Here is a 24,752-nt window from a genome sequence, read left to right on the forward strand (position 1 = left end):
GAAATGTTCTTCTTTCCGTGCCCATTCTAGTTTGAATCGTTCATTTTGTACATTTTTCTACAATGGCTGTAAAATTTTCATGGCTCCATCACCTTCACATTACCCCTACTCCATTTTAGATCTGTATTTATATTTTCAAGGGCCACATTACTTGTCCATTTAGGTCTAGAGATCTGCCTTGTTTTGATACAAGTTTCAAGTACTTTTAAAAATATTTTATCTACTTTTCAATGCCTAGGCTTTTAGTCTAGCCAACTTAACCACCTACCAACCTCACTACCTTGTTTCCTTAATTTCACAGTCTGTTCTTCTGTGAGAACGAGCATTATTTATGGACCTATATTTGTTTATGCTTGTATTAAATTTAAATTGAAACAATTAAATGTATGCTTCATTCAAGTTTATTTTGGATAACCAACTCTTCTATAATGTCCTCATGCTATATCAAAACAAAATCTGGGAGAGCACATCAACATCTCAGTTCAGTAACCTTTTTAAATAAGAAATCATATTCACAGCTTGTCACAGCTTGCACCCAAGACAGTCAATGTCCAAAGTTTCCAAGGGATTTCATCTACTGAGCCATTTACATCTATATTTCTATAAGCAAAATAAACATCCCAAAGACCGTTGAGCCCAACAGGCACAGAAAGGTGCCATCTTAATTAAACTCTCTCACCCTCCAAAACAGGGTGGCTGCTTCCAAACTCCCTGCTGGGAATAATCCCAAGATAACTTTCAACTTTATCTGGGAATAGTTCCGGTGAGTTCCCACAAATATAAAACAAAACCTATATCGGGGACAGTTAACAGTAGAGACAGATGACTTCCAGGGGCTGGGAATGCTTCCAAGCTCCATTTAATTTACCAGTACAGATGTGGCCAGTGCATTAAAACCTCTTAATGCTGACCCTGTGTTCTTCATGACTACTTGATGATCTTAATTAGCTTGTCATTTCCTCACCTTCCTTCTCAGAGACCAAAATAATTCTACTGATACCACACCAGCCACAGCTCCTAGGAGACTTTTCTCTGGTAAATAGGGATGCTGAGATCTTTGTCTCAAGATTCTTCTTTGGGACCTTTTTCAGCTTTGTGTCTGTATGGTGTTTCTTTGCTACTGGAAAACAAAACACCGGTCTTTCCCCCAGCTAAGCTCTGCTGATGGATCTGTCTTTCTGCCTAAAGAAAAGGAGTCTTCAGGTGCACACATCTGCCTCTTCCTCGTATTTCTAAGAATCCCAGATCTTCACATTTTTGTGGGTTTATTTGGTTTTGTTTGTTTTTCCTTTTTTTTTTTTTTTTCCCCTGCTGCAGGACAACTACCTTCTATTTTTCACTCCCCGGTTCTTTAAACACATCCTTGTTCCTCCTCAGCCTCAAGTCTCTAGTTATTTCCATCTTACCTTCCTTTCTTCATGTGCCACTCTGTCGCCATCTGTTTCTCATTCTTCTCCTGAGTTCTCCATCGTAGAAGATCAGTCTTTCAGTTGATTTCTCTGCTACTAATTAGTGCCAGCCTCTACACTGTGATTATAGCCACATGCATCCATGGTCAGCTTCCTCAAAGACCTCTCCTTCCAACTATTATTTTTACATAGATCTCTGCACTCAGATCACCTCAACTGCTTCTTCTCTTCCCTCTGGCCTTCAGCTCCCTGCCTCTAGCTGCATCTAAACTACCTGATATTCTCTCTCCTGACTTCAGTCAGGTGACATTTCTATGTAAAAAAAGATCGTATCAGGTAACACTGAAGAAAGTAAATCTCCCTCTGTTCCTGCATCCAGTCTCAGTGTCTTCTTTTTTAACCTTCATTCAGTGCTGCATCATTGCACATTCTTCCTTGTCCCTGCCTTCAAGGAAAAATAAACAGCCCAGACAAAACCCATCCAGATTCTAAATTTTCATTAAATGCTGGCTTCCTCTGGTCACTGACTTTTTACCCTTTGGCCATATCTGAAATGCATTTATCTGCCCAGTCTGAACTAAGTTTTCTTAGGTTTCAGTTGTGACCAAAGGCGTAAAACCTCCTTCATATCCTTCAGCTACAAGAAGCTTAATCCACTGACAACTGTGAATAGGTCCTGCCAACACCAGAGAGGAAAAGAGTAATTGCAATGTAGGGCAGTAATTCTTGTGCATGAAGCTTCAGAACAACTTAAGAAAAAATGGATGCCTACCTAAATAGAAGAAAACGGAAGAAGCAGTGGGAGGAATTTCATGTCAGAGATCAATAAGCTCAGTTTGAGCAATCTTCATTTTCTGATGAGAGGCTAGGTACTAAGAGAGAACTCCTCGTGCTTGTGAAACAGGAAAAGAAAAAGGTTACATGAACCTCAGATACAGAACATAATTATTGGAGTTTTCTGCAAAACTGGAAATGACTGCAGAAGCATGTGGCTAAAAAGAAAATACACTTCAAGGATTTAACAAGGATATATTTTTGCAAAGCAAAGTACAGACTCAAACATTTGATTATTCCCATCAAAGCGTGAAACCATATTAAGGAGTTGGATCACACAATCTAAACTGCACTTTATTGGTTTTTCCTTTGAAATAACACAGATTTTATAGGACAAATAAGGACAGATCTTCAAAAGATGTGTGGATGTGTAAGAAGAGAATATAAAGCAGAGTGTCATCTGAACTTTTAAATTACATAATAAAAATAGCACTTTGTTTTGAGAATTGGGAGTTTTTCAGTTTCACTTTCAGTGCAAGACTTTCCTGCCTATCCAGGTGTGCAAGAAAGGGCAAGCAATGAACTGCAGGAAAGCCTTGTGCCTTTAATGCTTTGGTTTATCTCTAGAATTTCAATTCCAGCATTGCTGCTAAATAAATAAGGCAGACTAAGATACAGACGGAAATAGGATGACAATTGCTTTCATGTAAACAAACATCCAGGCATCAAATTTCATTGTTAATAACTGGGAGGATTTGCAAAGATACAAATGGACAGTAAATGCCAAGTTCAAAAGATATTCAGGGTTTGCATAAGTGATCTAATTGCTCCTGTGAATTTACAGTCCCTGAAAACTCTCAAGTCTTCTTTACTGTTGTTAAAGATTTTGGAACGTGTATCCACTATAAACACTATACTAATTATAATTAATTACATTAATTTTCTCTCATCATTTCCAGAGTGACTTTCCTAAAATGAAGCAGGCCAAGAATACATCCAAACAGGTATTTCCTCTGCTAGGTTACCAAAGCATGCCGTTGTACCTGGCCTACTGAGTTGGGCAGACCTCTGCCTAAAACTTCAGGACACAATGGAAAATGAGTCTGAAGGTTTGGGGGTTTTGGTTGGTTGGTTGGTTGTTTTTTTTTCTTTGAATCATCATAAAACCACCATGAAGTCTGAAACCGCTAGACATTTCTTGTCTGTCTCTCACAGTGTATCAGCACCAGTCAGGTTGGCCTGTAGGGAGTCTCACACTTCACCTCAGTGCACCAGCCTCACTTCAACTGGTTGCAGAAAACCTATTAACACCTTTCTGCCAGATCACATTTGTCTGTCGTCTCTGTTACAAAGTACAATGCAGAGGCTGATCCATGGACCCTGGCAAAAAAATCCCACAAGAATCTTTTAGCTGGCTTTAAATTAGGGTCATTTTTTCCCTTAACGATGCAGATAAAGGTGCAGTCCCTGCCTCTGACCAGTGCTGCCATTAATATTTTTTAGAAAGATATATTAGAGTAAAACAAAACAGAAGATGTAGCAGAGTGGAAGGCTACAATATTAATTTCATACTTGATGAAAAATTTATGGGAATAAAACAAAGCGCAACTTTTTCACAGTTACTTTAGAAATCTTCCTCTGAATTCCCAGCGTTGCTCTGACTTGCTTTTTAGGCTAATTCTTTGCCAGAGGTACTGTGTAGTTGTTTATGTGTCATCTAACCTGAAGTGGAAGTTGAAATTCAACAAATAAATATGTGAGTATCCGCTGGTGATTTGTACTTGCAAAATATGATCCAAATGTTCATTGCAACCCTATTTAAGAAGTTCCCAGTAGACATATTTCTAGCAACAGATTAAATGCCCACAGGATCAGATTTCCTATGCGCCAGTCATGAAGGGCTAAGAAATCTGTGCAAAGAAATTTCTGAGCAAGATTCCAAAGATAAATCCTTTTGTTATGAAAAACATTCCAAGAAGTATGCTTAGTAGAGATATGGGACTGAGTGGTTCAGTATTCAACTACTTGCCACACATTCACATCAAGAAAAGCATATTTCCCACCAGTGGAAGAATTTTATTACATGGGGTACAGGGAAAAGGGAAAAAAATAAGGAATCATAGTGAAAGACTCTTTCACCATTCTAGTCAAAGTGGATGTTTAAAATATGTCAGCTGGACAAACCAAAAATACAAAAATAAAGGATGATTAAAGATAGTATATCTTCACCTAGCAATTGGTAACTATGTGTTCCAGCCAGAGAAAACACTGGGAAAGCTACTGGGGGAGTTTTCCTTTGGCTCAGGGAACAGATGAGCAAGAGTTCTCCTAAGGCATTGCTTACAAAGCCAAAAGCTGTTAAATTCAGCAGCGGCTAAAGCAAGTTACAACACACTCTGCTCCAGCCTATGTGGACAGAGCCAAGCTGAAGTATAATAACATTTAGGGGAAAAGGAGAGCAAGAGGAGAGAAAACATACCTTATGGTTTTATCCCAAGTCTGAGCCAGACTCACAGAGCCGCCTCAAGCAAGTCAGAATACAGAGGTAGACAAGACTTTCTGCCCAGGAAGTGCTCACCTCCAGCACTGCAGATTTTACCGTGGTTATTTTCTAGTGTTTATTCAAGCAACTTTTCAATTCTCAAAGAACGGAGACATGTTCTTTGGAAAATTATGCCACTTGCTGTCCTTGAGGAAGACTTTTCCAGTCCAATAAATCGCATCTCTCCTGACATGCATTTTTTCTCAGTTAATCTATTTTTTTCTATACGCCACTGTACCATCCCAAGCATTCCGATCAAACCATTCCTATACCACTGCTTTCTCCATGCCCCTCTCCTACACAAAACCACTCTCTTCATCTGCCCTTGCACATTTCTTCACATCCATGGTTCATTTTCCTTTCTCTTCTCAGAATTTCAGTTAAACCACATAAAATGATGAATAAAGACTGGAGGGAAATTTAAAAAGCCACTGAAGTGAAAAACAGGCTGGAATTGTGAATAGCAGTTAAGGACTGTTTTCTGGTCAGCTGTGCAGTTCTAGCTCATTGCATAAGCACGAGCGTAAAAACATTCAGCAGCTTCAAATAACTCCTATTTGTGAAATTTCCACTTAATTTAAGAAGTAGCTGGAGCAAACTGTACCGACTTTCAAAGGAAGGTAGTAAAAGTTAAAACGATCTAAAAGGTTTTGATACAGTAAGTGCGATGCTATGCCAATCAACCGGTTTTTAGCATCCCACAAGAACAAGAAATCACTGCAGGTTCTGTTGAATTTTATTTCAAGGAAGCAGGGAATAATAAAATTTAAACAGAATTATGAACAGTAATATATTTTACAGCGGTCTCTGGTTTAACCTCTGCCTCTTCCTACATATGAAAACTTTACCTTCAGACCACCTTTGGAAACATAAAACATCAAACCCACCCATACAGAATGGGAGCCCACCAGGGTCAGCCTGCCGTTTTCCCACTGAGGAGAGGTTACTGAGAGAAGTGAGTCCTCCCTGCCATTTTCACTCCTCTTTTGCTGCCAGGCAAGCTGGAGCTTTCCCCACAAATCACAGTAATTTCCAATCAGTCAATTTTCAGAAATGGAATTTTGGCCAGAAAAACACAACTTGCTTCATCTCAAGAAATTCAGACCCAGTGAATATCTGCATTGTGGCTACTTATCAGGAAATCTCGATGAGTTAGTACCATCATTGTATTTTGAAGTGGCTCTACACTGAGGTTTTTTTTACCACCTCGTATGTCTGCAGGTCTTACAGACCTACTCTGTAAAAGTGAGAATTAAGGCTCTCTGAATCAGCCCCAGTCGGGGGCAAAACTAATGGTGTGTATGGTCAACATGTCAATATATAGGAAGTCAGAAATGTCAAAACTAGTCATAACCACTCAATAGGATTCTCTCTCAGTACCAGACATCTACTATAACTAAAAGGCTATGACATGTTTTGACCTGACATCCTCAGTCAGCAAAAATTCAGTTCTTCTTTTCCATGGTGACAGTCAGACATGGCAGAGAACGTTTTCCTTGGTTTCTGGGTGACCTTTATGGGAACCTGCTCCCTTTCTGTGAGGAGCACATGCACTTCAAGTCTAAGTTCAGAACATACGATTTCCCTCCTTGAAATTTTTTTATTTTACCTTTACATCTGCTTTTTTTTTCTTTGTTTATTAAATCAAAGAAGGAATGAGGTTTTTAAATTAATTTGTGAAAGGACAATGAAATATGCTGATAGCTAAAAGGATAAGAACACGTTTCTAACAGATCAAAGGACAGAGAGCACTAATGAGCAGATGCATCCTGAAAGTTTCCTTAAATGCAAGAATGATGACTGTCTCAAAATTGATTTAATACAAACACAGGTCTCCCATGATGGTACCTGGGAAGAGCTCTTACTGACTCTGGCAGTTCACATTTGAAGGAAAAATACAGTAGAGTCCATTCCATCCTTGCACCCTTTGCAAACAAAAGCATCCCAAGAGAAAACACAGCAGGAGCAAGAAATTTAAGTTCTCATCTCCAATCCTCCTGTCTGGTGAGGTTCACGGGAGCTGCGGCCTTCATAGGAAGCCTCCTCTGAGGCCCAGCTGCACTCCAGCTCCACTGGTACCCTGAGCCTACAGAGACCTCATGCCCTCCGAGGGCCAAACTCTGCCGCTGCTCTTCATAGAGCCACTCCGGTAAGAAATATTCCCTGCATACAAGATCCTTTTGTACTACACAAGCGAAGCCTCTGAACAAAGAGCTCAGTATATCACGTAAGATCAAGAACTTAGAAACTAATGAGTAAGTGCCACTCTCCGGAGTCACCAGACCATCCCCTTCAGTCTCTGAGTTGGGCTGCCATGGTTGAGGCAGCTTTCTGATGGAAAAGCAAAGCATTGGAGGCTGTATTTCTTCTTTTTCTTTTATGTTTTTTCTCCCCAATGTAATTTTTACTGATCTAGCTTACCATACAAGTCAAACCAATCAAACAGGCATGTTGGCTTGCAGTTCAGTTTACATTTACCTTTTTGGGTTCCTTTCCTTTTCTTAGGGAGGGGGGCTTTTTAACTTAGAGACAAACAATTCTCTGTCAGGACCAAAATCAGCCATCAATCCTGGATGGCTGCTCCTAAAATCAATTTTTTTAAAAAAATCTCTAGGACACACACACATTTTACTTTGAACTTCTCGCTAGATTGCATTCGCACTTACTTGAGGAAAAAGTAGAACTTCTACATGTCTCACTGCCTGGGGCAACCAAAAATATTAGCACTGATTAAATGTTTATTTTGTAGCAACATGAAATCTATCATGCTACAGAAAATTCTTTTGAATGATAACTCTTCAGAATGATACCTCTTCACCTCTTTCCTCTTACTAAGTTACACGTTCAATAAAAATACAGCTGGGCCAAGGAAACTGTTTTGTTTTGGCAAAGCATCAAACGGCATCTTCTGGTTTGCCAACACAGGCAGAATCTTGTCTAACTGTGGGATGCTCTTGGATTTACTACCTATCAGTGAAACTATTAAGAAGCACTGAAAGGTTCCAGCCCCTTTCACATATTCTCAGTTGAATCTCATTAGTTTGGATGCTCTCACTTTGCACACAAAAATATAGCAGTCTTTTCCCACCTCTCGGGGAAAAAATAATAGGAGAGTGTTAAGTCTCATGTTACTAGGACTTCATTACTTTTACAAGGTATGCTAAATAATTAAACTGCACTTGTCAAATTAGTGATTAGAGAACATTTTGTACTGCAGCATATGTTTTTACTGTCTATTTACCTCAGCTGACAAAATTAAATCATTCAGAGAGTCTCCTGCACAACAGTGCAAACAACTGAGACCCTAAACTTGGAGAGAGGGAGAGCTGTGGGACTCAAAGTCCAAGCATATATAGGACGTGATTAGAGAAAGAGCACTGGATTAAAGGGAAATTGGAACAGCAGAACCAAAGTTTGCTCTGAGGATGCTGCTGAATGAGAATGACCTAGAAGCAAATCTAGGTAACATCATTTAGATCCTTAGCAGCTTCTAGACAGGCTTTCTATGGACCCTTAAAGTGGGCCAAAAGGCAGAGAATGGGTACATGTTGCTTAAAGAGATGACAGCTGATGATTTTCAGTGAACATTAACTTTCTCAACCTTTAATTTACCTTGTTATCCATACGTCTGTAACTAGCTGTATGTTTGCATGCATATTTCTGAGCGCATTTCACATTCTCATACACTTTCATGGAAATATATATTTTGGGGGAGGAAAGGCTTTGGCTAGTGTAAGTAGCAGGGTACAATAATCCAAAATATTCTGTAGTAAACAGGATCCCTCTGGGCTGAAATAGACAGGCTGCTGTGTGAAATGACAAAGGTAGAAGGATTAGACTAGCAACCCACCCTTCCGCCACATTCAGGAGGCACAACCATTTCCGTAATGCCAAAAAATGAACAGAATTTCTGACACGGTGCACGTTGTCTTACCTGCCCCTCTTCTCCACAGGCAGGTCCTACGCAGCAAAATGAAGCAGATGTAGCCAAACGAACAGCTGTCCCTCCCGCAGATGGGAATTGATCTGTTCAGCCAACTTGACAATTTTTCAGCAGCAGCGTTCTAAAGGTTACTCAAAACAAAACACTGTCCGGCTGCAAATCCCTTCTGGTAGTAGCCACACATGCACCAGCCTGCTGCTACCACAGCCACATCCACCCTCCCATTGTTATGATGTTCAGGTTGGACTCCATCTATGAGCTCATACACACAATCTGCTATTTTTTAAATGCACTAGTCACCAAAAGCCACATTTCCATTACGGGGGAGAGAACATTCCCGATGCTCCCGTTCTCTCATGGCAGCAGAATTTCCCTGAATTGACACTTTTTGCAAAGTTATATAACAGCGAGCACAGCATGCTTAACTCTCATCCGAGCAGACACCACCAGCACAGTATAAGCACCAGGGTACTTTACACAGAACTGTGCTCCAACCCAGCATGTGAATTTACAACATAATTGTTTTAAAAAAGTATATTTATTTCTTAGAAGAGAACAGCAAGCTACCCAGGCAAAGTCATAGATTCTTGTAGAGGGTTATTCAGTAAACAAAGTGCAGGGACCAAGATTCAATACCTTTTAAATGCAGTAAAAGTGAGCTTTTAAAGCAAGCGCCATTCTTCAATATACATAACAAATTTGGGACTAGTAGTGCATTGGAAACGAGCCAAAGGAACTCCCCAGACCTCAACACAACTCCCTTTTGTCAGCTGGAGTGATTTTACAGTGTTGCCTGAAGAGAAAAAAAACGCCAGGGAAGCTCTCAGTGATACCCAAAACCTATTTTGCAGCCCTGAGTACCACTGTCCACTAGAGGGGTTTCTTCTGTGGTAAAAAAGGCTTTTTTCCCTTACATGACTTAGCCATGAGCTTTCACACAGAAGAAAACAGCACAAGTTTGATGGCTCAAATACATTGACTAATGGAGACAGCAATTTTCTTCCATGGCACAGCATTCTCCACTCCTTTTCAGAACTGAAGTATCCATTAAGAGTGCCTCAGTGGTAGCAAAAACATGTGAAAAATGAAACAAAACAAAAACAAACAAAAAACTAACACTCTGAAGCTTGTTTTTAAGCACTCTCCACATTCAGTATTATGGCTATCAGGAATTTGTGAAAACCATAGGTATGTGATATATTTTCAAGAGAGATGGTGTATAAGAAACTTCATACTAAAAAAATCACAACTATTATTGCACAGCAACCAGCCAAACATGTTTGACTCCTGATTAACCAAAGTCTTTTCTCCTTTCTACTTTACCACAGCCGTGAACCCCTTACCTACCAGCAAGATAATTCAACTTTTTTTTTATCATCTTCCAGTCTATTGCCCTCCCTCACCTTTCTCTTCTTCTTGGCTGCCCATGAAAGCAGGTGTTGCCTCTGTGTGCAGGAACACAGACTTGCCTATCTCAGCCACCTTACTTTGAGTTATCAAACACAAGAGTATTCTCTACTTTAGTTTTCCTATTGTTTTAGTCTAATAATTTCCCCAATTCAGGTTTAGACTGCCATGTGTAAACCATATGTACACATTAGTCCAGGGAGGGAGAGCAGTAGGGATGTCCAGAGTCTGGGAAGAACAAGTCACGTACCAAGTGCCCATCACTTGCCAGCAGGTCAGGTACCAGGTATACTAGAACACAAAACCCTCTGATATGCCTGGGCTCGCCTTCAAATTGCCCTGGATAGCTCTAGCTTCTTTAAGTTTTACAGAAAAGCTTTTTCACAGGTCTTTCAACAGAGACAGAATTACATGAAAACAATTTTTTATGCACACATACGGCCAGCACTTCTCTTAGCTATTGCTCCTGTCATACTACTGTGGAGTTACATTGCACATTCCTGTAACAGAAGGTACACTATGTAAGTGCAGTAGGATGACATAACTCTGAGCTCAAGTTGATGGATTTTTCCACTTCTGAGATTTCACACAGTAACTCCTGATTAATTTGGGGTGTTGAAATTAATGAGCTTATCAAAGTAACAAAAAGGAGTCAGGGCTATTCTTGTTCAACACAGTGTTTTGTGCTTCTTCTAGTATAAAATTACTTTTTTGATGAACCATTTTTCTGTATTTTCTATGAAAAGGATCTGCTGCTTCTTATCTGGTAAAACAAGGATGCACTTCCCTGAAGCTGATGAAAACCAAAACACAGGTATCCTCCACATCCCCACGGTATCCCATGCAGGTCCCAGAGCAAGCACGCAAGTTATTTCTTTTTCAGTTTGGGGGAAAGCAAACTATTTTATATTAGGAATTCTACATCATCTGCTAAAAATTTAACCTGCCCTTTCTACGTCTATGGATATTAACTTTGCAGATACAGCATTTGGCTATAGAAAAATCCTATGTTAAAGGATTTTTGTTATATCACAGAAGGGATTCAATAAGCATCATAGATAAATTACTACTACTCAGTGCTCTCAATTCCAAATGGAAGCGACTAAATCAGGTGATATATTAGAATGCAGAATAATGCGCCTGTGGACTGACCAGACAAGAGGAGAAAGTGGCTCGGTACTAGTACGCATGACTGCAGCACACAAACCCTGAAAACTCCACAGCACTGTCCCCACCACCACCTTTCTCCAAGGATCTGCTCAAAGACTTTTCACCCTTTCACCACTGAAACAAGAGTGACCTGCTCCAGCTCTGACTTTGGAAATCCTGTGGCTACCTCTACCACATCGGAGCCTTTGTTGGTGGAGATGTGGATTTAAAGGCCCGAAGGAACTCTTGTGATAATCTGTTCTGACTTCCTGCTTGGCACCGGCCGCAACACCTCAAGCAGCTATTTCTTTACAAAGCACAAAAACTTGTAACTCTACTAGAAGATATTTCAGAAGGAGATCTAATCTTGATTTAATTACTCCAAGTGATCTACCACATTCCTTTCTATGCCTTTCCAATGGTTAATTACACCTACGGTATCATATTTCCAATGTGAACTCGTCTTGCTTATCTTGCTGTGTTTTTGTCTGTTGGAGCCCTATCCTACCTCCCTACACAGATATTTTTAGATAGTAACCACATCACACCTCAAAATTCTCTTCCCTGAGATAAATAGTTTGCCTGCTTGGCAAATCAAAACAGGGATTCCTGAATCCAACGCACAGCAGCTGCGGTGGTTATCATGGATTGCTTTTGACTACAGAGACCACAAGAGAAAAGTCAATTCAAGTGTGAGGGGAAGGCACCAAGAATCTTCTTTTAACAAGCTCTTCTATCTTCCATTGCAGGCACGCACTTGGAAGGCCTGGAAATTTGGGTTAAATAGCACTGCAATCCAGAGAGTTTCACTTTTAACTTAATTGATATATTCCAGCTCAAACTGAATCAGTAGTTACTAAATACAATAGTTAACTCATAAAGAAATAGATGGTTAATGGCAGGTGGTTTTCTGCTATACATATGTCAAAATCACATAAAAATCCTGCTAACAGAATGACCCAGTACTTGTACAGGCACTGCCAAGGCAGAAATCCAGAAGTGAGCAATATGTACCCTAAAATACTTCCAGTTGTGACTCTGAGAAACAAAATGAGTAAATTTCCACTACTGCTGTCATGCTATATTACTTAAGCATATTACTTAGACATTTATGTTACTGTAGCATTCAGAGGCTTCACATAAGGCTCTCTTGTGTTAGGTGATCAACTACAAACAGAGCTAGCTTAATTCGTTTTTGCAGCATTTGCCCAGTTCTTGTATGGCTGCATCCTGGTAAGGAGACAGAAAGGAGGACTTATGTCCTCCCTGGATCACGGACACTGATGAGACCAGTGTACAAAGACTGCTCAGAACTAGAATTTCTTCTGGCATTTACTAAATCCCTGTACTACCCCTATGATTCTCTACACATTATAAAGTTCCTTAGTAGACTCTATTCCAGAACACCTCTCAATTATTTGCACTGATTTGGTGCAGAACAGCAGCATCTCACTGTCTTGGAGATATATTATATATGCACACACCTTTGTAACTGCAAATATATGCACATACTTTCCACGTACTAATACAGAGTAAGAATATGCAAAGCTGAATTGTCTGGTATTTACAACATCACTTTAAAATTTTCCACAACAAAAAAAACGATGATATGACACCTCATTACTTTTTCACAACACTTCTGTTTTTTCATTAATATTTCACATTTCTACTCACTTGTGGTTTCAAACAGTTTACATTTTGCATAGCTTAACTCTTATTTTTTTTCTTTTTAGCCCTTCTCTTCCCTATTCCAAGGATGCCCCTCTGCAAATCAGGAACACAGTTTATGTAGATGTATTGACTTTTACTGGTTTAAGATGTCAGCAGATTTGAAAAACATTCCTTTTAATCATTTGGAAAGCATTTGACTTGAAATAGGTATATGAAATCCAGCTAATGACTCTGCAAGCTTTTACTTTAACCACCAATAAAAGTCAGAAAAGGCAAATATGGGAGTAAAGGAAAACAGTTGCAAACAACACTTCCCTTTCTCAGTATCCTGTGAATTGCTATTGAAATTGAAACAATTACATATGACTGTAATGTTCTGAACAGGTTAATACTGCAGCTGCCTGTCAGAAGAACTTGCCATCATACATCTGGTTATGTTATTTGACGTAGCTTCTTCATTTGCTATATAACACAGCAATTAAAAAAATAAACAGATAAAACCCCTTTTTTAGCAGCCCTTGCTGTAGGTAATGCATTAAAAGACCTTCTGCCTTTTGCTTATCTAACAGGTGCATAGAGAATCCATTTCCAGAATGCAGCAGCCCGAGTCGTGTTACATAGCAGATGATGAAATATTCACTGCTAGGAAAGTTCACTCTTTCTCTACAGATACATTTATTTAACTGTGTAATTCATAAACTCCCACCACCACATCTCAAAAATCAAGAATTTACTACAAAGCTACTTATTTTATCAGCATATACTCTAATAGTTAATTTTCAAACTGCAAAAACATTTTCCTTATAAATAAAGATTTTAATTGACTGAGTAGTGAAAACTCCAGAGTCTGCTGAAAAATTACTTGTATACTCCTTATAGGCAAAAAGAAGTTTCCAAATCTATGCACGTATCTTATTTTGATTAAAATACCAAACAGTGACTTAGTAACAATAAAAAATAGGCAAATGTTGTTACACTCATTCTGCAATAGTTTCCTTGCTGTTTGTGTTTTGACATACTGACCCACACTATGTTTAGAATCTACTCTGAAATGCTGAATATACTTGTTAAAAGTTACCTCTGATTAACTTGAATATCTTACTAAAGTGTAATAAAAAAAAAATCTTACCTTATTAGAGCTTCATTTTCTGTTCTTTCACTGAAAAAAAAAAAAAGTAAAGAAATCTCTATTAAAGATCCATTTGGTACAAAAGTACTTTCTGAAGTTATTATATTAGTTGCACTTCAATTAACAGCAACACTACAGGGTTCTTTCTACATAACTGAAATAAATTTCCCTTATTTTGGAGAGTTAATCATTCTCAACGCTTTGGGGTGGAGGCCTTTATTTATTTACTATCGCAACTAGCTGTTCTGAACAAACATTTGAAATGCTTTGGAAATATCAATACAAACAACTGGTCTACTCATTTCATCACCTAAACTGAAGGCTGATTAGGCACACATTATAGGTTTATTTTCACTGCAAGCAGTATTTTATGATCAGTATTTGTATTGTTATTATTTTTATTGGACACTTGGTATTTTCTGTTATAAGAGACTTGACTTGCAGTATGTCCATTCCTAGGTGTTTTTCTTTCAAAGCAGCTATTTTCTGCTCAATCTCAAAACAGGTAGAGTCAGCAGCAGTTGTAGAAGAATGCAAGCATCGAGCCATTTCATTAAACATCTGCTTCAACTAAGCCATTCTAAATGGCACATTTGTCAATAGCTTACAAATAGACATCACGAAATTAAAAAAAAAAAAAAAAAAAATGGAAAAAGAGAAAGTTCTGGCATGACTCAGAACAATCAATGAATTGCAAGGCCTGCAAAAATATTAATTAACCTTTCATTTCGTCGTGACTTTTGTTCCGTCCTTTACAACTGAGGCGAACTATTTGCAGGCATCAGCATTATAAGTGGGAATTGGATTCTGATAACTCCGAGGTAAATGGGCATTTTTGCCACTAATATATGCAAGAACAGAATCACACTTTCCCTTACTTCATTTTCTAAATTAGCATAATACACAGCATGAAACAGAAGACAAAAAGCCAAGTCTAATAAAATCTGACAATTATTATTGGTATTTGTTGAAAAGCAGGAGAAAATCATGCTGAGTCAGAAGTAAAGCATCTCAACCTCTAGCACTTTCTGTACACTTCATTAGCCATCAGTCAGTAGGGATAGAAATTTACAGATGAAGGGAAAGCAAGGAGAGACCTTGTTCATCTTTGTCAAGGACAAATTCAAAGCTTGACCTCAAAGCATGTGATCAATGCAATGGGTGAAGAGATTAATTCTATGCTCTGCAATGAAAATAATGTGTTTTGAGGAGCAGAGGGGTTAATCACAGGGTCTTCTAGGAATGGCTGTGAATCTGTCAATCTAAAGGAAGCATAGATTAAGTGAATAATAGAAATGCCTCTTCCCTCAATTTAGAGTATGTTCACCTGGTATTTTATGAGTGACCTATAAAATCAGCCTATTTCAGATGTGGAACAGGTAAACTTGAAACATTCCTGAAGTGAAGAAATTCATTAAATTAAATATCCATTTTGAGAAGAGGCATGACATCTCATTTTTATGAATCAGCTCATCAGAGTTCACATTTCCAGTGTCTGATTTACCACCGCTGAGTATCTGTGCATGTATACTTACACAGGATGAGGAATAACTATAAGGTCATTCAATTACTTCATAAAACAAAGAGAAACTCATACATTTCTACAGCTCTTTCTGATAATCAGCTATTAAAATATGCATCAACACCAGATTACTTCACATTTACCCATCTGGCTTTAGGCATGGGTCAGCCAGCAGAGGTAACTTGAGAAAGGTTTTGTGTGCATCAAGGGACATTAGCAGGTGGTGTTGTATCACTGGATGCTACACAGGGTTTCAATAGGATCGAGAGTGGGATTTATCACAGCATGAGCCAAATCCTTCTTACTTTTTCTCATGCAAAACACCCATTGAAGCTAGCCAGAGTGCAACTGAGGATGTACTATGTCTGATTCTTGATGACTCACCTGACCCAATACTACAGCAGTCCACGGCACAAAGTTTAGGGGACCATAATGGTTCTTTGTGGGCAGGGAAAGGAATATCTTAACAGGATAGCCTGTTTTAACCACAAAACAGGTACAGAGGCAAGTGTGAAGAAGACTAGAAGTCATCCTGGACTTGTGACAAGATCCACAGCTTTTGAAGCGAAGTATTTCTATGCTAGAAACACTCACAGCACAGGCTGCTTTGAAACATATTTAACTCATCCTACATACTTTTAAAAGAAGAATGAAAGCTGACTTTGGCAGCGTTTGTGACTCTCAATCAAAAACTAAGAAATCCTAGCATGCTTAAAGAAAGAGTTTGCATAAGTTTACCTTATCTGATCTAGCTGTTGATAACAGAACAAGCTATAATGAAGGCCATGAACACCTCCCATCATGTGTTCTCATGGGCTCTGCTGCCTGCCTAGCTTGATGGTCTCAGTAGACATTTGGCCAAGAGGACCATGCCTCAGAAAAAGAAGGGCCTGTTATTGTTCTCCATCACACAGCAGGAAGCTTCTCTCTGTCTTCAGATGAAGTGGCTCCTACCCAAGTGGAGACAGTCTCCACGCCAGTGTGCCCAAAACTACACTGGGTAAACAAGGCTCCAAACATTCAATCATCCCTAAAGAAGACTTGTCAGGCTTCCTGCTTTATCGGCCTCTGACACCTTGGCAAAGAGTTTCACGTGGGCTCTTTGCTTTCACATAAAAATACATTTCCTGTTAAAAGGAAATGCATTAATGGCCCCATTGCTTAGATGGAAGGGAAGATCTCTACACAGGCAAAAAAAACCCAAGGTTTTCATTGCAATATTCAGATGTGTCATATTTCTAAGCATATGCCTCTTCACAGTAAAAACAGTGCTTTCTGCCTGTCACCAAATGTGTTAACTTTGGATGCACTCTGGAGGGATTCTAGCAGGCTGCCTCAAAAGCACATCAAGACGATTAAGTTAAACTAAGCAGACAACTGTCCACTCAGCGACAAAAGACTCTGTCATTTCAACAAGGTATTTACCATTATCCTTTCAATTCAGATACAAAAAAATGTGGATCTTCTTGCAAGCTCTATCTTTTTGAGAAAAACTCCTTATGAATCAGTTTTGTAAATACTAACACTAAAAAACCTACCAACAGAGAGTGTTTTAACAATATATTGCTGCTGTCCATAAGTGTTCTTAAAGAAGACTCACGACTGACTCCAGTCAAACCACAGAAAACTAATACTGCCAAAGTTATCAGACAGCTGAACAGATGCAGATGAAAATTTCCTCCTTTCCCAGACTTAGAAATTTCTTGACTGCATGGAGTTGTACACATAAAAGTGTTCCTTTTAGTTTCAGTCATTATTATTTCATCTTTCCTGTTGCATGCTGTTTAGCAGAAATTGCAAAGTTGAAGATAAAGCAACATATCTTGCCATTAACCAAAACATGGGTTTGATCACTATAGTGAATACACCCAATTAGCTAAAACAAGTTCTTTCCAAATGATTCAGCACTTACTCAGTACACAGTAGGAGAAAAGGCATCCAGGTGCATTTCAAAACTTCAGATACGAATGACATATTCTGCCTAAGTCTTTGAACAGATATCATACTAGGGATGAAGGCACTACTATTCTTCTACATATATTATTATCCAACAAAATCCCACTATTTCTATTTAAAATTACTTTCAGACCCCTGAAATCCTTCACAAACCTCTTCAATTACAAAGAAACAACTACAGGGAAATTCTTTTAAGTTACATAAAGATGCAAATCTTTTCAGTCTTCTAGACAGATTCACCATCATCCCACAATTTACTTCAGTTTACTTTTGTAGTCCCCACAGGATGCTCTGATCTTCAGAGGAGCACAAGGCAAAATAAAGCAACTAATAAAGACCAAATAAAGCAACAACGATCTCCTTTTTCACAAAAGATCACAGAAAGCCAACCAGGCCTGGAAAGGCCACTGAGTTCTCATTGCATCAGAGCTGAGGAAGTAAAAAGGAAGGGGTGGGGACCAAGAATCCTGACCATGAGATAAACTCATTGCACTTCAGTAAGTTGGGCTTTCAGTTCTGCTGTTTTAGCAGCTCCCAGTAAGAACTGAAATGCATGTTAGTGAGGAAAAAAAACAACTCAAGGGGAAGGAGGGAAGGAGGGAAGGAGGGAAGGAGGGAAGGAGGGAAGGAGGGAAGGAGGGAAGGAGGGAAGGAGGGAAGGAGGGAAGGAGGGAAGGAGGGAAGGAGGGAAGGAGGGAAGGAGGGAAGGAGGGAAGGAGGGAAGGAGGGAAGGAGGGAAGGAGGGAAGGAGGGAAGGAGGGAAGGAGGGAAGGAGGGAAGGAGGGTCTCACCGACCTCCTTCAGCAAAGTTCTTCCTTAAGATGCAAGGAACTCTGGCTGGCACTGAAACATAATTTAATTCTTCCTGCCCCACCAGTCTTCACCCAAGGCCATTTGATTTCACAGTTCCAGCACTTGCAGTAGCTTGCAGGTTGTGCCATGCACTTTGTAGAGTGAAAAGCCATGGCTGCAGCACGCCAAAGTCTAAACTGTGACAGGCATTTTCATTCCTGAAACTCTACACAGTGTGTCTTGGATGGTTTGGCATTTCCTTAGGGAGACCCAATCTCTGTGGGTCTCTGCGCAGAGGCTGTGGATACACCTGTGGGCACACTCTAAACTCTGGGACTTACAGATGCATTCTGAGAATGTTTACTACCAGTACAATGCTAATCATAATTATCATGCAGGTATATGTGCTCTGCAGGATAAAAGGCTAGAAGAAAGCCCATGTTCAGATTGGATGGCAAAGGCAAGATCATAGCAGGAAGGCAGAAAATACGTTAAATAGTTCCATGTAAGGTTTATGTACTGATTAAAAATCAACCATAATTGCCCAAACCTGCATATAACCCCCTCCCACAGTTATACATGCCTATACATAACTGCCAACTGCAACAGGAATATGTGGTCTTTGTTCTGCTGCACCACCAGTTTGACCAGTCACAGAGCCACTGTCTCATGTCTGTCCTCCACAGGGAAGTGATATTTGTGCAGGCACGTTCCTCTTTCTTCCCTCACCATTCATTATTGCTCTTGCTGACCAGCTGTCACCAACATCAAGGATTTTTTGGAAGCTAATCCTCCTCCTGGGTCTTCAAAGTCTTAAGTTTCAGCCAGGTAGCTTGAGCCACTGTTCACAGGTGGAAAAATGAGAAAACAAACACAACCATTGCTACTGTTGTGTGTTTGTTGAGACCACCCTAAAGAGCTAAAACCTCAGAGATGCTTTATACTGAAAATGCCATGAATACACTGTCCAGAAGCTATTATCCCCTCCAGTAAATAGTGAGTCCACAGATAGTATTGTTTATAGTCCTGTTTTGCCAGCATCTCCATTACAATTCTCTGTTTTAATTAAGAACGAACAAGATTACTATCAGACCTTCAAGTTCTATTACAGTACATTTTATTTACATTAAAAATGTTAATGTCACAACTTCCCTTAACTTAAAAAAAGGACAAAGATAAATTAATGTACTTTTAAAATAAAAACTGTACCAAAAATCGTTTCAAATCCTCAAACATTTCTCTTCTCCTTTAAAACATTATATTATTTGTGCCATTAAAAGGAACATAGGCATTCATAGAAATCAAGAGAACTAAGCAGATCTCTGAAAAGGGCAGTTATTTTCTCTGTGCAGAACATCATCACATGCCCTAAATCAAATTATTTTCTAATGAAAGGTATTTAATGATGTCATTCCTGTGGGGCCCAGCCCAGTGCCACCAAAAGCCCAACAATGCACATTGTAGTCAATGAGAAACCTTCCATTCACCTGAGGCTTGAAAACCTTGCATAGGATCAAAAACCCAATTACAAAAGGCAACAGGATGCTGCAAACAAGCCTTCAAACATTTTTTTGAACTATTGGTATTCATCACAAAAAAACTAACAATAGCCAAATCTGAGGAGAATCTTCAAGCTTTTAAATGCAACCTATGAAGGTGGTAAAATGGAAACTTTTAGAGACTCAGTGGTATACAGCCCACATATGTTTAACCAAATACTGCAGTTATTGGTGGAAATCACTACTACTGAGGTTGGTGGTACAAACAGCACCCTGAAATTTCCTCCTCAACCTTACTGTAGAGGAACACAGAGCACAGACAAGCTGAGACAGCCAAAACAAGGTGAGACATTTCATCCTTAGATTCAGACTGCTTTACACCAGATGCCTGATTTTAATCGTTGTCCATATGTCTGAGTAAGCATAAACCGCAGAAGAGATAAGACTTGGACCTTCAAACCTTGTACCAGAAAGCATGTATTTTTCTGCTTATAATCACCCCGGTGACATGAGAATGATTACAGTTGTCTTAATTGCCCCTACTTTGTCTCTATGGGACGGCAGAATTAAAAAGACTTGTATCTGCAAGGATAAATGTACAATAAATATTGCTGCACAATATCACCAACCAGTGATTGTCATTACTGAGTCCTGGAATAAAACATGACAGACTTTGTTACGTTATCTTTTCCAGAGCACCCAGCCCAACACATCCTGGGGCTTAAAGACTGGAAGCCTCAAACTCACAATACATCCAGAATGCATATTTTTTCTCTAGTACTCTTTCTAATAACTAAGTTGGTGGTACCATGCTCTCCATGGGATGGCAGGTGACACCTATTACACCTGAACGCTGGAATGCAGCTCTCGTGGTAATTCCCATCCAAAATTAAAGCAAGAAAGTTCTACAAAAGCAGAGGTTTAATACATGCATGTAATGAATAAATTATTGAATTACAGTGAACTAGCCCATAGTACATTAACTTTGACTTTTAAGAATTTTTTTTTACATTTCTTTCTATTTTTTTCTACCTGTATGGCATGTGCTCTTATTTAAGTCCCATGTATAGCACATGTCCCAGTATATTGTCACACTGCAGTTCAAAACTGTGGCACAGACCACATGGTTTGAGCAAGAAATGCTTCCTTAAGCTCTGCATACATTTTGAAAGCTATGAAAAATACCCTATGAATAAATAAAATGGCAATCTGCCATTCAAAAGCCAATGCAAAAAAACATAGAGAAGAGAGCAATTTCTTCTTATTTATGGTACCGTTAAGATTTTAGAGGCATATTGGTCAACAACACTATATAATCATCAGGCCAGCAATTCTGCTGGGAAGTAGTTTTCAAACCAGTTTTGTTTGCCTATACAACAAATAGACAATGAAACAGAATTAGATATTTCTAAGAAGGGCTTTGGAAAATGTCTCCTCATGCCCAGTATATACATTACATATAAATCTTCACTGAAACACAGTTACCTTTAATTGGTCTCTACAGCTGCCAAACTTCTCTTCATCATTTGTGGAGAGGTGGTGGTAAACACCATGAGTGACAATGACATCATTTGCTAGTGATAACCAACTAAGACTAAATTAAAAACATTGTTGAGTCAAGATTTTCTGGCTAAGCTAACAGATAAAATCCTTAAGAAATGATATTTGGTTTATTTTCTGGAGCTAAGGTCAAGCAGGCTGAAGCTTCAGGTTTTTTCAAAGGGTGGAACTGGGCTAAACTCTGATTAAGAGACAACCTGACAGATTTAGACATTTGTTTAGCTACTATGTAGCGATGTATCAAAGCCAACCTGTTGCGATTGCCTTTTATGTTTATTTCTACCAAAAAAAAAAAAATCCACCAAAATACTCAAATTCAAAATTGCAGTCATTCACAGTGAAAACTTTTGAATGCACAACCAGAAAGAAAGGGGAAAGTGGCATTTTCCCCATTTTGGATGCTCCATAAAAAAGGCTTTATTCACGTTTCTGTATTTTTAGAAAGACAGTAGTATTTGCTTGTTTCCCTGCCCCCCAGTACATCACAGATAATACTCAGCTGCTGGGTTTATGAGGTATTTGCAGTTGTAATGCAACGGACAAATCCTTTGTTAAAAATACAGAACAAATAATGGGGATTTACCAAGCTGTAATTATACTGAGAAGGTTTATGCATGAGGATGTATTAAAAGAAATACTATATGCAAAATATTTTTTTAATAAATCCTCTGCGCATTATCACCACTTACGCTAAGGACCCTTTTATAATGTTACCATAAAAGGGATTTTAAATGCATGTCATCCCTAGAGGATGCCTGCAATCTCTGCCAAGCTTTCCTGCGTAGCCTGAAGTTGGTGGCATGTACCTGTTTTACAGTCAGCAAATGATGATAAATGAGCAGAGCAAACTTTGAGCCCAAAGTAATAATGCACACTAAAGGTAGATGATGTGCTCCAGCAACCAGCCAAAGCATGTCAGCTGCTGCAAGGCTTGGCAGTGAAATGAGAGCAGAGACCCGAAGCTGGTGCCTGCAGGCCCCACCAGCCACCACTGAGGAGCCCACATGGTTGCACGACAAGCAAGAGAACAACTGACCCATAAGCCTGCTACAGATCAGGCCAGCAGCACGTGCATGACAATGCACCAGTTGAGTAACACACCACCAAGGACAAAGACCGTGTTCTGGCCTTTGTGCTGGTCCATCTGTTCAAGAGAGACACCTAGACACAGAGGAGCGGGATGCCCCAACCCTTTGTGGATGCAGGTGGTGTTCTGGATCTCCCGCTTCACCAGCAGCCTCCTGAGGACAAGTATTCCCTGAGCACCAGAGACCTGTGCCTGGCTGCACGGCATCCCCAGGGGACCTGCACCAGTTCCAGCTGTGTCTGAGGATGCTCTGAGGTGAACCACCAGCCAGCTTGTCCCAAGACTAGAGAAATGCAAAAGCAAAGATGACTTCAAGTATCCATCTGTCTGAACTAAAGAGGATGTCAAGTTTCACTTTGATGTATTCCATGAACAGAATCTACACAAGAAGTTATTTTACAATCTAGTGCACATTCTTTATTTACTTAATGTCGCCTACAACAGTTTCTGTTCTTGTTAAGTCAGGAAGATTTCTACAGCTCCTCACTATAAAACATTGAGCTGTGAATCAAAAACAAAGTCAAAACACTTTGCATAAAGTTATCCTGAGATCCTTTCGATCCTCATAGCTTATTGTTAAACTAAAATGGGAGAATCTGACTGTTATTCAAGAAACTACGGTGAATAAAATTGGAATTACTTTCCCAAACCTCTTCTCTAAAATCATTGATTCATTATAATTGCTTAAATTTTGTAAATAATTAATTGTTGCTGGGCAGCAGCATGCAGAGTTATCTATTGGATTTTTAAGGTTACCCTTCGACATACTGAAACAGTTCGTAGTGCTATAGATGAGAAAAAAATACACCAGTTTATTATTAATTGCTTCATGGAAACAGGCAGTATGATTAATTAGATGGTCAAGAGAAATCCAGATGCAATGCAACAGACATCAACACCCCAAGTAACATGTCTTCTATGTAGAATATGTAGAACCTTTTGATTTCTGGCACAGATCCCTGAACCAGGCAGTGCTGCAGGAAGGCAACGCGACAGGAATGCACAGGGAGGAATAAAGCGGCGTGAGATATGTGCAGCAAACACAGGGTGCGCGGAGTCCGAGTGGCCCTGATCCGACAGGATGGAGGGAATGGGCAGCATCACCCCCATCACGCTCCCACCACAGCCTAGAGCTGCTGGAGAAAGGAGATGCCCAAAGCTCGCTGGTGGAGGAGAGGGGGGAAGCAACTCAGAGAGAACATGATGGGGAGAAAGAGGTTCATGATCTTCCAGCCTGATCACTCTGATGCATGATTCCATGTCCACAGGCAACATTAGGCACAAAATACCCTACTTTCTCTTTTCTCTAATTTGTTCAGAAAAAGCTTTCCTACTTGTTTTGCTCTCTGGTTGTAAGGAAGGAATTGTTTTCTGCAAATGCCTCACATCTACAATATGACAAAGCAACTGAATATTGCTGCTAAGTTACAACGGGGTAAAAATCTGTATTTTTCATTTTACAAACCAGAAGAGCTTTTGTTTCACATAATATTTCAACATTCTTTGGTGGGGTATTTTGTTTGTTATTTATTTAGTTTAGTTTTATTTCAGGCTCAGTCTATGACTTTCATATTTGGGACTGGTCATATGGACTATGTAATGGAAAAGCTCTATAACTTATCTGAATCATTATTTTATTTTGTTCTCCCATGGTTCCAATTGTTCATCGTTAATTAGATCCAGCCACAACATCTCTTTACACAAAAGGCATACTCTGTTTTAATCAAAATCTTGGACGGCAGTTTGGAAGGCAACGTTAACAACTTGGAGAGAATATTCTGTGGTTTCCTCAACGATGAAGAATCAAAGTGTTTAACTATGAACACGTCTTCCACCGAATCTTGACAGTTCTTATCAGGACATTGTGATAAACACCTGCCAGTTTCACTAAACCATTTTAGATTTTCTTACCTTTTTCACCAGGTTTCTTTACTCATAACAACAATGAACTGTAAACTTGTCCCACAGAGCGTGTCCAAGTTGAACTCCTAAATAATTTTTTTAATTTCTCATTCTACGCTATGTTGAAAGCAATGCTGTTAAAACGAAAGATGACTGTGATAGTTTTCATCTCTTTGAAATCAGACCTTCTTATTTACGATGTTCAAATGATTTTCCCCATTGTTTTAGCAGTGAAGAGAAATGACCAGTGCTTAAGAATGAAACACACCATCAAGCTCATACTTACAGACAGTCTTCGCAGGTGTATTTCAGTGACAAGGTACTGATTCACACTCCTCACAGGTATTTACTGATGACAAAAGTCTGCAAAATGCCTCCTTGGTGGGGAAAAAACACAGTGTTCCACTTTT

General features: G+C 39.3%; 1 protein-coding gene across 8 annotated transcripts in view; it reads right to left on the reverse strand.

Moving 5' to 3' along the window:
- The window catches only part of THRB (thyroid hormone receptor beta), a 163,091-nt gene that overhangs the window by 116,719 nt on the left and 21,620 nt on the right, over positions 1 to 24,752 (reverse strand). For all 8 annotated transcript variants that reach the window (XM_065051570.1, XM_065051573.1, XM_065051568.1 and 5 more), the window contains one exon: positions 14,025 to 14,054. The gene's annotated coding sequence lies outside the window, so the exon portion shown is untranslated. The remainder of the gene's footprint in view (positions 1 to 14,024; positions 14,055 to 24,752) is intronic.

The sequence above is a fragment of the Columba livia genome, chromosome 2 (assembly GCF_036013475.1).
Source record: "Columba livia isolate bColLiv1 breed racing homer chromosome 2, bColLiv1.pat.W.v2, whole genome shotgun sequence".
Taxonomy (NCBI): domain Eukaryota; kingdom Metazoa; phylum Chordata; class Aves; order Columbiformes; family Columbidae; genus Columba; species Columba livia.